The following is a 14,710-nucleotide window of genomic DNA, read 5'->3' as shown; positions in this document are numbered from 1 at the left end:
TTTCGATTCTATTCAAATGGTAACACTTGGTAACTATCTTCAAGGAAAAAAAAACAATTTCGAGTTCCATAATGTTTACAATAAATAATTATAATTAAAGGCTAAAAAGTAGACGATGATTAATCCAAGAATCCAGTTTTTATCATACTAATAAAAGTTTGCTTTTAAAAACTTTTAATTAAATATATTTAACTTAATTTTGAAAATTTAACTAACAAAAAATCATTTTTCATAATTTTTATTACACTAGGAAGTTTTTGATGAAAAAATACTTTGTTAGACAGATAAATTTTTAATTCATTTATTATTCAAATTTTGAAGTTCGACATTCATATTTAATATTGTTTTTTTTCTTTCATTTCTTACCCTATTTTTTTTTTTTTATGAATTTTACAAATGCAGTAGTAAAATAAAATCCATGCTGTTCGAATTTTAAATTTAAATCATTATGTAAATGTGTGGGTATTTTGTCATTGGTGTTAGTAAAGGCAAAAACATAATCTTGTAAACAATTATCATAGTTCATAGCATAGAGATACTTTAATTTTTGGAACAGAATGTTTCAATTTTTATTTGGTGTGTGTATACGATAAAAAAATATTTCACATTTCAAAGAAAAGTATTATATAATATAGAAAATTTGAATATGCTATAATATATATAGAAACGTATTATGTATTATTTATTTATACTCATATGATGTAAAAAATAAAAAAAAAGTCATTTAGAAACATTAAGATTTTTTTTATTAGCAAGGCCATGGCTTCGGGAGCGGAATTGATTGATATTTCTTAAACACAATAAGATTCATTATATTATTAATCATAATTTATTTAAAACAAACCAAATAAACAGCGTTTTTACGTTTTTTTAAAAACTCAATCAACTATAGGTAACAATAAAAATGTTGTAGGAAGAAAAAAAGATGTTTCATTCAAATATAAGTTAATATTATCAGATTTCTACAAAATTGAAAGGAATTCAATATGTCTGAATTTGAATTTTTTTACTAATTTAGAATTTCGTATTGAAGCATAATTAGTTAAATTTAATTATATTAGCACAGTTTTTACTATTTAGTAATAATTATTGGTTTTTGACTGGTGATTTTAAAATGAAAGGAAATAATTGTATTTAAAACTGAAAATGAATATAAATTAAATCTGAATCTGGATTTCAAATTTTCCCGAATGTAATACAGACATAATTAAAACAATAATCTTTTAACTAAATTTTATTTTATTAACGTTAAATATAACAGTATTTTCCATAAAAATTTCATTAAAAAGTCAAATTCAATACCCTTTGAATGTGACAATTCTTTCATATAAATATTTTCATTAATGGATTACTGCATTTCTTATTTTCGCAAGAACGAAATATGAAAGGCGAACAAAAACAATGTACTATAGCTGTAAAGCAAATAGCTTTCAAAGGATTTTTTATTCTTCATGTTTTAGACCACATCTCTGGTTTAGGAAAAAACTTTTTTAAAAAATTATCTGTCTGTGAAAGTGACAACCTTGAAGAGAAAATAACTATGTGAATGAAATTCTGTATGTAATCTTTATATCAAAACTGCATGCATATAAAAATAGGTATAAAATTTTATTTATAATCCATTATAAGAGAATTTTATTGTCTGTTCATGTGAAAATAAGCGTAATAGCTCAAAAATCTAATGAATTAAGTGGATAAATTTGTTCATGATTTTATAAAGAATACTGCAGATCCTTATAATTTTCAGTCAAACACAAAATTGCATGGATTGTTTTTCTGCATTTCTTTCCGTAACAATGCAAACTCAATTCAAAATAGTAGAGATCAAGTTAAATGAAAGTTGGCATATGATCTTCATATTAATACTTTAAATCTGCTTCGAATTTTTGACAAAATTCGTGAAAAGACATCCTTTATATTTATTTCATTATCGGATAATATGGACAAGATTATTCAAAACTGAATCAAGCTAAGAAATATTTTATATATTATATATTATCAGTCATTTACATTTGTATAATACATTAAGCAGATTAACTTTTAAAATATACGTTTTTTTCTTATAAATCTTCGGATACAGATATTTTTCATGCTAGGTATGTAGACGTAGAGAATGCGGAAGATATAGCATTGATTATTTTCTTATAGAACATAATTTTCTTCTGTAGTACAGAAGTAAGTAAACATATTCAATGCACTATGGAATACGATTTTCTAATTGAAAATATTATCGAATACCTCAAGAATAAGAAGAGCAATTTATTATAAAATTAAAACTTCAAATCCCAGCAGTCAATAAATTTAAAAGAAAATAAAGTGAAATAAGAGAATATTTTTTTTTCTTTTGTTCCTCAATTTTGAGATATTATCATTTGTTTGCACGAAGAAATTTTTTTTTCTAGAAACATTGATGTATTGATAAGATTTGAGCAAAAAATTAAGTAAACTGAGTAAAAATGTGAGAAGGATATTATTTGTACAGAATATTTCTGATATTTTTAAAAATAGTAAGAAGCGCTCATTATATCAATGAATATCATTGGGCCTAAAAAGTTTTTGAAAATCAAATAGGATCAAATGTTTCTAAAATGTCATCCAGAATCAATCATCTAAAATGTCATCCAGAATCAATCATCTAAAATGTCATCCAGAATCAATCATCTAAAATGTCATCCATAATCTCAAACGTTTAAACATAAAATTCCCACAATTAATAAAGATAGAAAAAACTTAAGCAAAGAAATGTCTGGATATTTATTGCATTGTTTATCTATTTTAACAACTATTCAGTTCTCAATAAACATTATTGAAAGAAAACAACTTTTTCCTAGGAAATAAACAAATATATAAACAACAGCACGAAGAGGCATTCAATTTATACAAATATGAAATAGCGATCTACGAATAAATGAAGATCAAATTGTTGAAGTCGAAAATACTTTTGAAAATAATCTACTATGGTATTGTTTCGAAAAACAAATTTCGTGTTATCAGTATTGAAATAATAAAATTTACGAGTCAAAAACAGCAGATAAAACTAAGAATAGAAACCAAAAACTCAAGAATAACAGCCAAGAAAGAGAAATGTTTACTGTACCTAAATGAATGGTTATTTCACTTCACTGCCTATTTGCTTCTCCGTATCCGTTGCTTTTGCTAAAAGAAAAATAAAGCACTATTTTTAGAAGAATGCACACAATAAAGACATTACTTTTCCAGAAGAGAAAAGCTAAGTTTAAACTTAAGTATTAAGAGACACTAAGAAGCATTTACTGATAAGAAGCAATATAATCCATATATCGATTAACCATATGTCAAATTAACATTAAATTTTTGAAATATAAAAAAATTATTAAAAATTGTGTGCCTTTATCACTCTCTAGAAGAAATTAAAAAAAAAAAAAGAATTCAAGCAACAAAATTCCAAGGTCAAGAATGCTAAAAATGACTAAAGCCAAGAAAGACTTACTTTAATATTTATTTATGTAGAGGTCAATTATGCCTTTTTGCTGATTCAATTCTTATTATCCTTAGCAGTAAGTAAAATTTTTAATGAAAATTAAGAAAGACACAAACATTGATTACACTAACACAAAGAAATATTCAGTGTGTCATAAAACATCAAGTTTTTGAAATGGGAAGCATTCCTGAAAATTTTATATTCTTATAATTATTCTGAATAACAAATTTCTTTAACCCCTTCTAGGGCCGTGTGAAGTATGCTTCCCACCAAATTTATCAATCTTTATACGAAATTATGTAGGTTGGCATAAGTTCTGACAAATTTTTTTAGTAAGGCAGAAACTTAGATGCTTCAGTTCTTTCTCTCAGACAAAATGATGTGTCTTGATTTGTTACCTAATTATTAATTAATCAAATTAATTGAGTAATCAAATTAAATTTATCTAATAAGCTAAATGGATCCCTTTTCTTATTCTAATTTCAAGCCTAAAAATATTCTAACATAATATAACTCGAAAAAAATGGCCCTTTAAAGGGTTAAATAATTAATCACTCTCCAGTAGAACAAATTCCTTTAAAAACAGAATTCAAGCAACAAATTCCAAGGTCAAGAATGGTAAAAAAGACTAAAGCCAAGAAAGACTTACTCTAATATTTATCTATGTAGAGGTCAATTATGCCTCTTTGCTGATTCAATTCTTCTTATCCTTTGCAGTAAGTAAAATTTTTAAAGAAAATTAAGAAAGACACAAACATTGATTACACTAACACAAAGAAGTATTCATTGTGTCATAAAACATCAAGTTCTTGAAATATATGCACTTTTATAATAATTCTAAATGATAGATTTCTTTAAAAAAATTGAAGCAATAAAACCCCACAGTCAGGAATGGCAGAAGAAACTGAAGCCAAGAAAGAGCAGGGTTTTTACTCAAATGTTTATCTAAGTGGAGCTCAATTACACCTCATTGGCTACCCGGTTCTCCTTATCCTTTCCTGAAAGAGAAAAACCTTTCTCTTGGAGGGAAATTAATGACGAATTCTTAGATAGATTATCACCTTTTTTTTGTATTTTTTTTTCTTTTGACACCTGCACCCGGAGCGGCGTCCGTGGCAAAACAGGACGCCCTTAATTAACCTCTCTTCTACTTTAGGGAACCACCGATGACAGGCAGAGGTGTTAATGAATTTGTATTGCTTGTAAGGCCACTCTGGATGTAAGAGAAAGAAATTCGCAGAAGTGGAGTTAAGTTAAAAACTTTGTATTCTTAATTCAATGGAGACTGAATATATGAATTTAAAAACAGCAAACGCTAAGATAAGGCAATTTTTATTCCGTTTTCTTGTACAAGTGTATCTGTTAGATCTAAGGAACTGTATTCTGCAGTTTTGTTTTAACATGGAATTATCCCGAATACGTTTTTTTTTTTTAGTAAAGCAGCGTAATTTGTGTCTAATTAATATATTAAAGGAGTTTGTTCAGTTAGAATTGTTAACTGTGTTACTTAATCTTGTGTTTCATAATTTTTATCAGTTTTTATTAGAAAATTTTATCTTTTTGTTACAGAACAAGATATAATGGAGGATTGACTCTGCTTTTTTTTAATTTTTTTTTTTAGAAATACATTATTGAAATAACCGGGATCAAAGATCACTCCAGAAAAAATATTTCATGGTTAAAATAAATGTTTGTCCAAAACACATGTGAAATAGGAAAAGACAACATCGATTTAGCAATAGAAACTTAAAATCGAGCCTACAGAGCTTTAAGATCTTTTAAACCATCAAATATTTGCTTGTCATAACCGGGTAGATAAAAACATATATCTAGGCCTTGGATTAAATTTTATCGACTATAATTAATGAAAAAACGAAGAAAATTTGCAGAAACGATTTTGAAATTAGTGAGAGATTTTCACTCAACGTATTTAGTTCGGTAAAGATTGCAAATTTAAATTTATTTATAGAAACGCAATTTCATTCTATTTACATTATATATCTTAGATTTTCAAATATATGCTTTTTATGCATGAATTGTTTAACTCTTCACCGCTTTATTTCTCTATTTAATCAGATCTGAATTAAATTAAAATTTCTTCTTTATCCTGTAATTTCTGCGGGCTAGTGTGTTTACATTTTACTATTATAATGGTGAATGACATTATAAAACTATAGTGTCTGTTAAAATTAAAATTCTCGCCATTTCAAAACTATTTATTCCAGTTTACAAGCAATGTATTTAAGTACAGATTTAACAAATTTTGCGGTTGGAGGATTAAAGATGAAATTTTCCCGATTTTAACTTTTGAGAAATTTAAGTAAATGTGTAGAAAAGTGGCATCTAATTAATATACCACAAGAATTTATTCAGTATGAAATATTTTTCATTATTTCAATTAACGTTTCCTCGAAATGCTTTAAGGCATCTTCTATTTAAGAAAGATTAAAGTTTATTTTACTAAAATGAATGCCATGTTTATAACCCAACATATACTCAGAAACGTTTAGGCGCTTAATTTTCTTTTCAAAATCTGCATTGGCAAAGGATTAAATATTGTGTTTAAAGATTTAAATTGAAGTCGTTTAAATAAATGCTAATTCTTTATTTAAACATGATAAAATAGGATTGTAAGCAAAAATATATGTTGAATATAGAGTTTGGATTTGGAAACCCGTATATTCTTAGGTGGTTTCCTCCAATAATCCCTACATGATATGGTGGTTACATGATAAAGTCGTGGTTCGCTCTTGAGTTTAGTATGAATATACGAAAAGGGGAACTTCATATTCTATGGCTGTTTTAGACTAATAAACTTATCATCGTATCCACTAGCAATCTATAAGTTTGAACTTTGAAAACTCAAAACGGGGCGCTAATTTTAATAAGAATATTTCAAACTTCCCCTGAATGTTATAAAGGAAATATTGAAACTGTTTTTGTTTTTTTCTCTAAATTTAAACATAAAGAGATTTTAGGAGCATGTTCAAAGAATAGATAGTACTTCTCATAATCAGTCATATCATAAGAAATATTTCATACTAAGAAAAATGTAGTTTCTCATTTGACATTTTTATTATTGAATGGAATGTGAAAAACTGAACCTTTATAAGGTGCTACTTAGCCAAGAATCTTGTATTATGTAAAGCATAATTGTAGAATAATCTGATGCTTTAAACTATAAGCTGTGCAACCGACTAATTAGGATATCATTATAAAAGTATTTCGCTTTCATTTACACTTTTTTCAATGCCTGAAAAATCTGTATTATCACCATTTGTTTAAGAATTATTGATTTTTAAGTTTATCTAGATTTCTAAATCCCACTGTAATTAATAATATTATACATCCTTTCGATGTTCTGCGCAGACCTAATGTTTATTATGTTCATTTGATAAATTTATCAATTTATAAAATTTGTTTCAGACTTTCGAATTTCTCTGCATTTAACAACGTTACATTCTTATCAGTGTTCTGTGTAAACATAATCTTTATTATCGTCATTTTTAAGAAATATTAGCTTTAAAATTTGCTTCAAACTTATGAATCATTCTGTATTTAACCGTGTTACAACCCTCTAAATGTGTCAAACACTCGCTCCTTTTACTTTTGACTCAAAATCACACCTTTTAAATGAAATTCTCATTAGTCAAATTACAGCTACATGTCACCTATTATTACGCACATATTTTGGTGGAAGCCCTCATTTCATACAGCTAATAATCAAAGCTCTACCCAGTCTTATGGAATTAAAAGTTAGTCAGGTAAAATAATGTCAAGGAGAGTTTGGACTCTATAGCTCTACCAAAAGCGCAGTCTTTGGTAAAAATTCATAATGATCGCAATACTCAACAAATGCCACGCAATTAATGTAGGAAAGCGCATAGCATTTTATTAGATTGCCGTCAGAGGAAGCAACGAAAGAAGGACGCAATGCTAACAAACCACATCCAATTATTGTTTAACGCATCACTACCCGTAGCTAAAGAAATTTTGCCTTCGTTATCGGCGCTGATCCATCGCAGGCAAATGATTCCTGAGATTCAGAGGCGGAATCGACGTCCGGAATTCTACCACTCATTGGATTTTTGCTCCTTCTGTCACGCGCGTCCTAACGGTCCAACGGAGAGGAGGTTTTACATTAAGGGATGTATTAAATCGGACGCTTCGGACCATTGAGAGTTTTGCCATTTATTCGGAATTTTAATTCTTCTATAATAAAACAAAAATGACCAGTATTGTGTGCTATCATCTATTATTTTTTTAATCATTGATACATATGAATATTATTTACTTCTGTTTCTTTTTTGAGTTCAGAAATATTTAGTCTATTTAGGACAGAATTTTTTTTTAAATTTTTTTATTGATACCACTAATGTTTAAAAAATTTATCTCTGTTGACTTCCTCTTTTCTAAGGGTAAATGTTCCATACTGTATCGTTCCATACGGTATCCATTATTCATATAGGCTATTTTTGGTGCTTGCAAATGACAAAATCGGAGATTTTTTTTTGTCAGATTAAACAAAATTTTACGTCCCCAACAAAACAAAAATTGCCAGCATTTCTTGCTATCATCCATTATTTTTTATCATTGATACTTAAGAATTATTATTTACTTTCCTTTTTTTGACATCAGAAATACAGGGTGTTCATTAATTATTGTCGGGGTTTCCGTACCTCATAACTTTCGAATAAAAAATATTAAGCAAAAACCGATTACGTATTCGTAAATTCCAACTCAAAGAATTTTATTAATGATATTAAAGTGTAAAGCTTGCACAATTTGCACTTTGTAGGCATTCAGCTGAAGGTGATTCTTTGAGTTGTACTTTACGAATACATAATTCTTTGAGTTGTAATTTACATATTCATAATTCTTTGAGTTGTAATTTACATATTCATAATTCTTTGAGTTGTAATTTACGAATACGTAATTCTTTGAGTTGTAATTTACGTATTCATAATTCTTTGAGTTGTAATTTAAGAATACATTATCGCCTTCAGCTGAATACCTACAAAGTGCAAATTGTGCAAGCTTTACACTTTAATATCATTAATAAAATTCTTTGAGTTGTAATTTACGAATACATAATCGGTTTTTGCGTAATATTTTTTATTCGAAAGTTATGAGGTACGGAAACCCCGACAATAATTAATGAACACCTTATATTTATTCTGTTCAATGCAAGAATTCAGTTATTTTTCACTTCTTAGCAAAGATTTATAAAATTTTTCTTTTGTTCACTTATTCAGTATCAAGAATAGAAATGTTTCGTCCTATTCAACAAAAAATATCTGCTATTTAGATAGGTTATTATTGGTATTTATACATATGACATATTTTTGCTGTAGTCTTTCAATTCAAAGAGTAAAAACACTGTTGACCTCCAGCAAATTTTCTTTTCCTGTATAAATTTCATACAAGAAATGAAACTAAGAAATTTTGTTTATATATATTTTTATTTGCAATTTATGTTAATGAAGATTTAATTTTGCTCATTTATTCGAATCGAAGTAAAGACAGTTTTCTGTTATTATCGGTAGAAGATATCGTTTGTTAAGTTTCATTGTTTTACTATTGATGCTAGGTACTTCATTTTTGTTCACTTCTTCAGTTTCAGAGGCCAGAATGATTTCTGTTCCAAATATTTGTGCCATTTTTCATTGTTTACAAATAAAACTGATATTGTTTAGAAAGTGCAAATATTCTGCTCTTTTCAGAATGGATTACTATTCTTTTCAATGTTTGTAAAAAATATTTCTTATAAATTCATTCTATTTTTTCAGTTTATACGGTTTTTTTTAAAGATGTTTTTATTTTATTTGTTTATAATTGATAACAGGTAGATTTTTTTTGTTCACTTCTTCAGTTGAGATAATAGTTTCCTGGGCGAAACTTTCATGGAAAGATAATTGGGATTTTGAAAATTCGTAAGTAAAACACAAGTTAACAGGATTATTTTCTATTATCCATAATTTGGATAATAGAAGATTAATTTGAAATTAATTCTGAAAGTTAATTTTAATTTATTATGAAAATTAATTTTAAGAATAAAAGTTTTCAATTCTTTCTAGTAGAATATTTCTTTATTTTCCCCCTTATAAATTTTATTTTATTTTATTGTCTTCTTCACTTTGGAAAAGTGAATAGTGAAGGACCAGCGACAATTTTTTTTTCTTTCCAGAGAAGAATTTTACCGTAGAATAATCACATTTTATAAGTAAAAAAAATTTCAACACCCTTTTCTGATATTTTTTAGTTGAAACTCATTTATATATATTCTCTACTTTTCATTCATTTTCCTTCGATTCTGGAAGTTAAAAAAGAAGTGGCAACAAGTTATCCTTTTATTGCACAAAAATTCTATGTATGGATAATAATTTTTAGTTACAGCCCTAATACTTTCCAAGTGAAGCGAGGATTGCCAATAATGTTTTGATACACTTTTTTCCTTTTAATGTTTATAAATACGACATGATTTTTCTTAATTCTTCATTTCACATAAAAGGAAAATGAATGTAACACAGGTAAGTGTTTATCATGATTAAAATTTAACGGAATTTTCAAATTATTAATTTTCCATTAGAAAATGGGTCGCATTATAGTTTTTTAATGAATGAATATGTATACTTAATACCTTTTTAAAAATTTCTTTCTTCCTTAACAAAGACATTTTATTTATTTAAACTACATTGAGATCTCTCGGAAGTTATTTAAGTATATGAAGGCACACCTACATAATTGCCGGGTTATCATACAGCGTTGATCAAAAACATCAATTACTCAAGAACAGCTGACAGATGTTTTCAGAAGGACATCCTAATAGCAAGCTGATTTTCTCTTCAAAAAATGAAAACATTTCAGATGTTGACTTACTATCTATTTAAATGCTGTTTTACGTTAAATTTAAATGAAAGAGATATTAATCTCAATAAAAGATTTAATACTTCAAATACAGGAAAAAAATGAAAGCAGTTAGTAAGAAAATAAAATCTAGGAATAAAATGAAAATTATTCAATTTTTTGCAATTGATAGGCTATTTAAACAAATGTTTTTTATACTAATTATTTTAATTTTATTTGTTTTATTTATTTTCTGACACTTTTTAGAACGAAATTGTTTAAGGAGAAACTAATTTAATCCGAAATGAATGTAATAATACTTTTAAATCAATTAAAACGTCTGGACGGTTTTTTTATTGATCTGCCATTTACGGGTTTGTTGCCACTGATAATATCATTTCACAGATAAATAAAAAGAAAATAATGGCATTAAAAAATGATTGCTTTATTTGCTCAAAATAAACATTTGATTTTTTTCATTTACTCTTTGAAAATGGCTAAATTTAAACTGGAATGACACAAAATACTGAATAAAAAATTTTTAAAAGGCACATTAAAAGGAAAAATTAAAAGCACCCTTAAATGCATTTGAATATTTTAAAATAAAATACATTTACTTTCAAAACATAAATGAGACACGAATAAATGTTTCAGTTCCGAATGAAATTCCTAACTGTATTTCATTTAATACAAAAATATCATAAATTAAAAAAAATAGTGGGACAGTACTCTTGCGATGATTATAATATCATAAAAAAATTAAATTAATGATTTTTTACAAGCTTAGTGTTATTATATTTTATAAACCCAACAGAAGTTGCTTGAATGGAACTATAAATTAAAATGTTTATTTTTAATCCGTAAATTCTTATTTTTTCATAGTTATTATGATTTTTAAAGATAGAACATTAAACTTGCAATTCAAATAACAATTCTCTGTCTGGATCTTAATGGCATTTTTCTATGTAAGTTTCAAGAACATACCGAAGAAGCGTCTTGATTTTAAAATAAAAGAATTTCAAGCAATATGAATGTTTTTTTAAAATAGTTTTGTATTTTCTAGAATGATGTAATTAAATACGTGTGTCTGTCTTTTGAATACATCATTATACTAAAACATTTCTCATAGCTTATCTTCACATAATGATGAGTGAGTCTATAATTAATATTTCAATAAATATTAATAAATAATATCCCAATACACATTATTTCTACAATAAATAATTTTTCCTTATTATTGAGCTATTTTACTAATATAGATGATGATATTGTATTTTAGTACTGAAGTAATATAAATTGTAGCAATCTTAGAGTATCAAACGATACTGAATATTATTATATAATTTTATGCAAAATTTTGAGATATGAGAAATATTGCATAAAATCGTACAATATTCGACATCATCTCTGTAACACTGATAAAGATGTACTAATTAATATATGTCATTACAAATATTATTTGATAAAAAGCTAATTTATTTACCATATTCAATTTAAAATGGCAGTTATTTTTTAAAAAACGAAATTTTCATCAACAAAATCCAAAATATTTCTTGCATAATTAAACATTAATAATAATAGAGTTACAACGTAATAGTTATTAAAGAGCAAAAAGCAGAAACTCATTTACTCCCAAAAGACTAACTTTAAAGGATTAAACGAAATCAAAATAATGTAAACGACATTATTTTTCAAAAATAATATCACCAATTCCAAACTGATTTATCTTTCTTTTAAATTATACGTTTTAAATATATGTCACAATTGGTGATTTGTTTGAAAAAAATTAGAATCTATGCATCCATTAATCTAAAATATGATTTGTTTTCAAAAGAAACATTTCAATAAAGAAATCTAATTATAGGCAAAAAATAAATAGAAATAAGGGATATTTAGGAAACTTTGATTATCAAGTTCCTGTACCAGATATAAACATTCTAAAGATAATTTCTGAGCATACTTTGCGAATAAATTGTTGCATTTCTTGATTTTTTGAAATTCTGTAATTCAAACAAAATTTTTCATTTTTTAAAAAATGAGTTGAGGGTTCAAATAGTCGTAAGCAATTTTAACTCGTTACAACCTTCTTTTTATACACTTTAGAATAAACTCATAAAGCCATTAGATAACTTGATATGTTTAGTTTATTTTGTATTTGGAAATTTAATTATTAATTACGAAATTATAGCTTTAAAATTCCTTATTTTTCAACTTCTTTCTACTTCTTCAGAGCTTCATTAAAGGAGAAAGCGAAGTCAAATTTTCTTTCATTAATTTGAATTGTCATATGGATCTTCTTTCTCAGTTGCAGGTAGATTTAAACTTTTGTTGAACACAACCAATTTTATTTTCAAACAAATTTACTCTCCATTGAAGCCACGTGTTAATTGCATAAATATTTTTTAACCCAAATATCTTAAAATAAAATTTCTAAGTAAAAATAAAAACTAATTAAGTGCATTAATCTCTCTGATCCTTTTTATATTTTTTTTTCTAATATACAGATTACAAATTCACAAATATTGTCCAAACTCTAAATGTACTTAACATTTTATATAAATATTTAAAAACAATGTATAGATCCCAAAATATGGATTCTATCTATTTGCTTGCAAAAAGTAAATGATACTGAAATTATCTGTCAATACTCTAGAAGTTTTGCGTGTGCGAAATGATCTGAAAGGAACGAAGAATTTCCTTAATCCAGAGCTATATAAAGCGAAAATCCTTCTTTATGAACTTGATAAGTTAAGTCCGGCAACCACTATGCGTTTTCTACGGTCAAACACCTTATTCAGTGGTCTTGGACATAAAAATTCGCTTTTCGCCTAGCTTTCTCCAAAGACAAGTTAGGTGTGAGAGGCGTGGTCTTTCACGGTGCGACTATTATTGCCTATTAAGTCGCTGGTCATTAATGCTCACCATCTCCGTACCTCAGACATCAATTACTAGCCAGGGTGGAGCAGCAAAGCTACAAAAGATCGTTTCGTGTCCCCGGGAAGACATTTTTTTTCTGCTTCTTCAAAAAACATCGATATACTGTATTGTACTGAAAGAAAGAGTTTCGTAGAAATACATGAAAGAATCTGTTTGATGTAGAATGAGTGCAGTACCAATAGGAAAAAGTTGATTTTAGGGGCCTTAAAATATTTATTGCTATTTTCTCTAAGATATTAAATTATGACGCATTAGATTATTTTCTGAATGTACAAAGCTAACACCAAAAGAAGAAACTTTATAAAAAATCATGAAGAAATCTGTGTTCGATATAAGTTGGATGCAAAATAAATTCGAAAAAAAATTGACTTTAGGGCATTTAAAATATTTGTTTAATTTTCCTAAAATAATATCAAATTATAGCGTATTAGATTAGTTCAAAAATGTATAAAGCAAATGTGAGAAAAAGTTATTCATTAGAAATCAGTGAAACAATTTATGTTCGATACAAAATGGATGAAATAACAATTTGGAGAAAAATTATTTCACAATCCTTGAAATATTTCCCCTTTATTTTAATACGAAGAATACATTTAACATACTGCGCAATCTCTGAAGTGTTTCAAATGAATGTAAAAAGAAAAAAAGATTTAAAAAAAAAAGTATGAAGAAATATGTACATTCGCGTGAAGTAGAAGTAGTATGCGCCTTGAAAAAATAATAATTTTAAAACACTTAAAATGTATCTCTCTGATTTTGTTAAAACAATACATGAATGAGTAATAATATGAATAATACATGAATGAGTAATAATATGAATAATACATGAATGAGTAATAATATGAATAATACATGAATGAGTAATAATATGAATAATACATGAATGAGTAATAATATGAATAATACATGAATGAGTAATAATATGAATAATACATGAATGAGTAATAATATGAATAATACATGAATGAATATGAATAATAATATATGAATAATACATGTTGAAATAATACGGCATGCTAGGCTATTTTTAAAAATTGTCAGAAAATGCTTTTTTTAAGGTTGTAACAAAGGTTTCAACGAATAGAAAGGTTTCATTTTGAAAAATCAATTGTTTACATTTGTAAACATTTTTAAGAGTTAGAAACAAATAATTTAATTTAGGTGAAACTTCTTACATTTTACAGGGGAGAATCTTGTTTACTATGCACTATGGAGTAGAACTTCCATGATGTGAAATGACATGTACTTTACCTTTCTGAAATATACACAATAGATTGAATAATTGAATTCAGAGGCACATTTTAAGTATATCAAGTAAGCACGAGTTAAATCCATGCATGGAAATTTTTTTTGACATCATCAATGTTTTATTTCGCATTAAAGGCCAAATTAAGATATACATTTTTCGAAAAGTAAACTCAAAATAATCAGATTTCCTAGAAGAAATCAACAAATGTATAAAAAAAA

Source organism: Argiope bruennichi, chromosome X2 (genome assembly GCF_947563725.1).
Source record: "Argiope bruennichi chromosome X2, qqArgBrue1.1, whole genome shotgun sequence".
Classification (NCBI taxonomy): Eukaryota; Metazoa; Arthropoda; class Arachnida; order Araneae; family Araneidae; genus Argiope; species Argiope bruennichi.
This window is presented reverse-complemented; position numbering follows the sequence as displayed.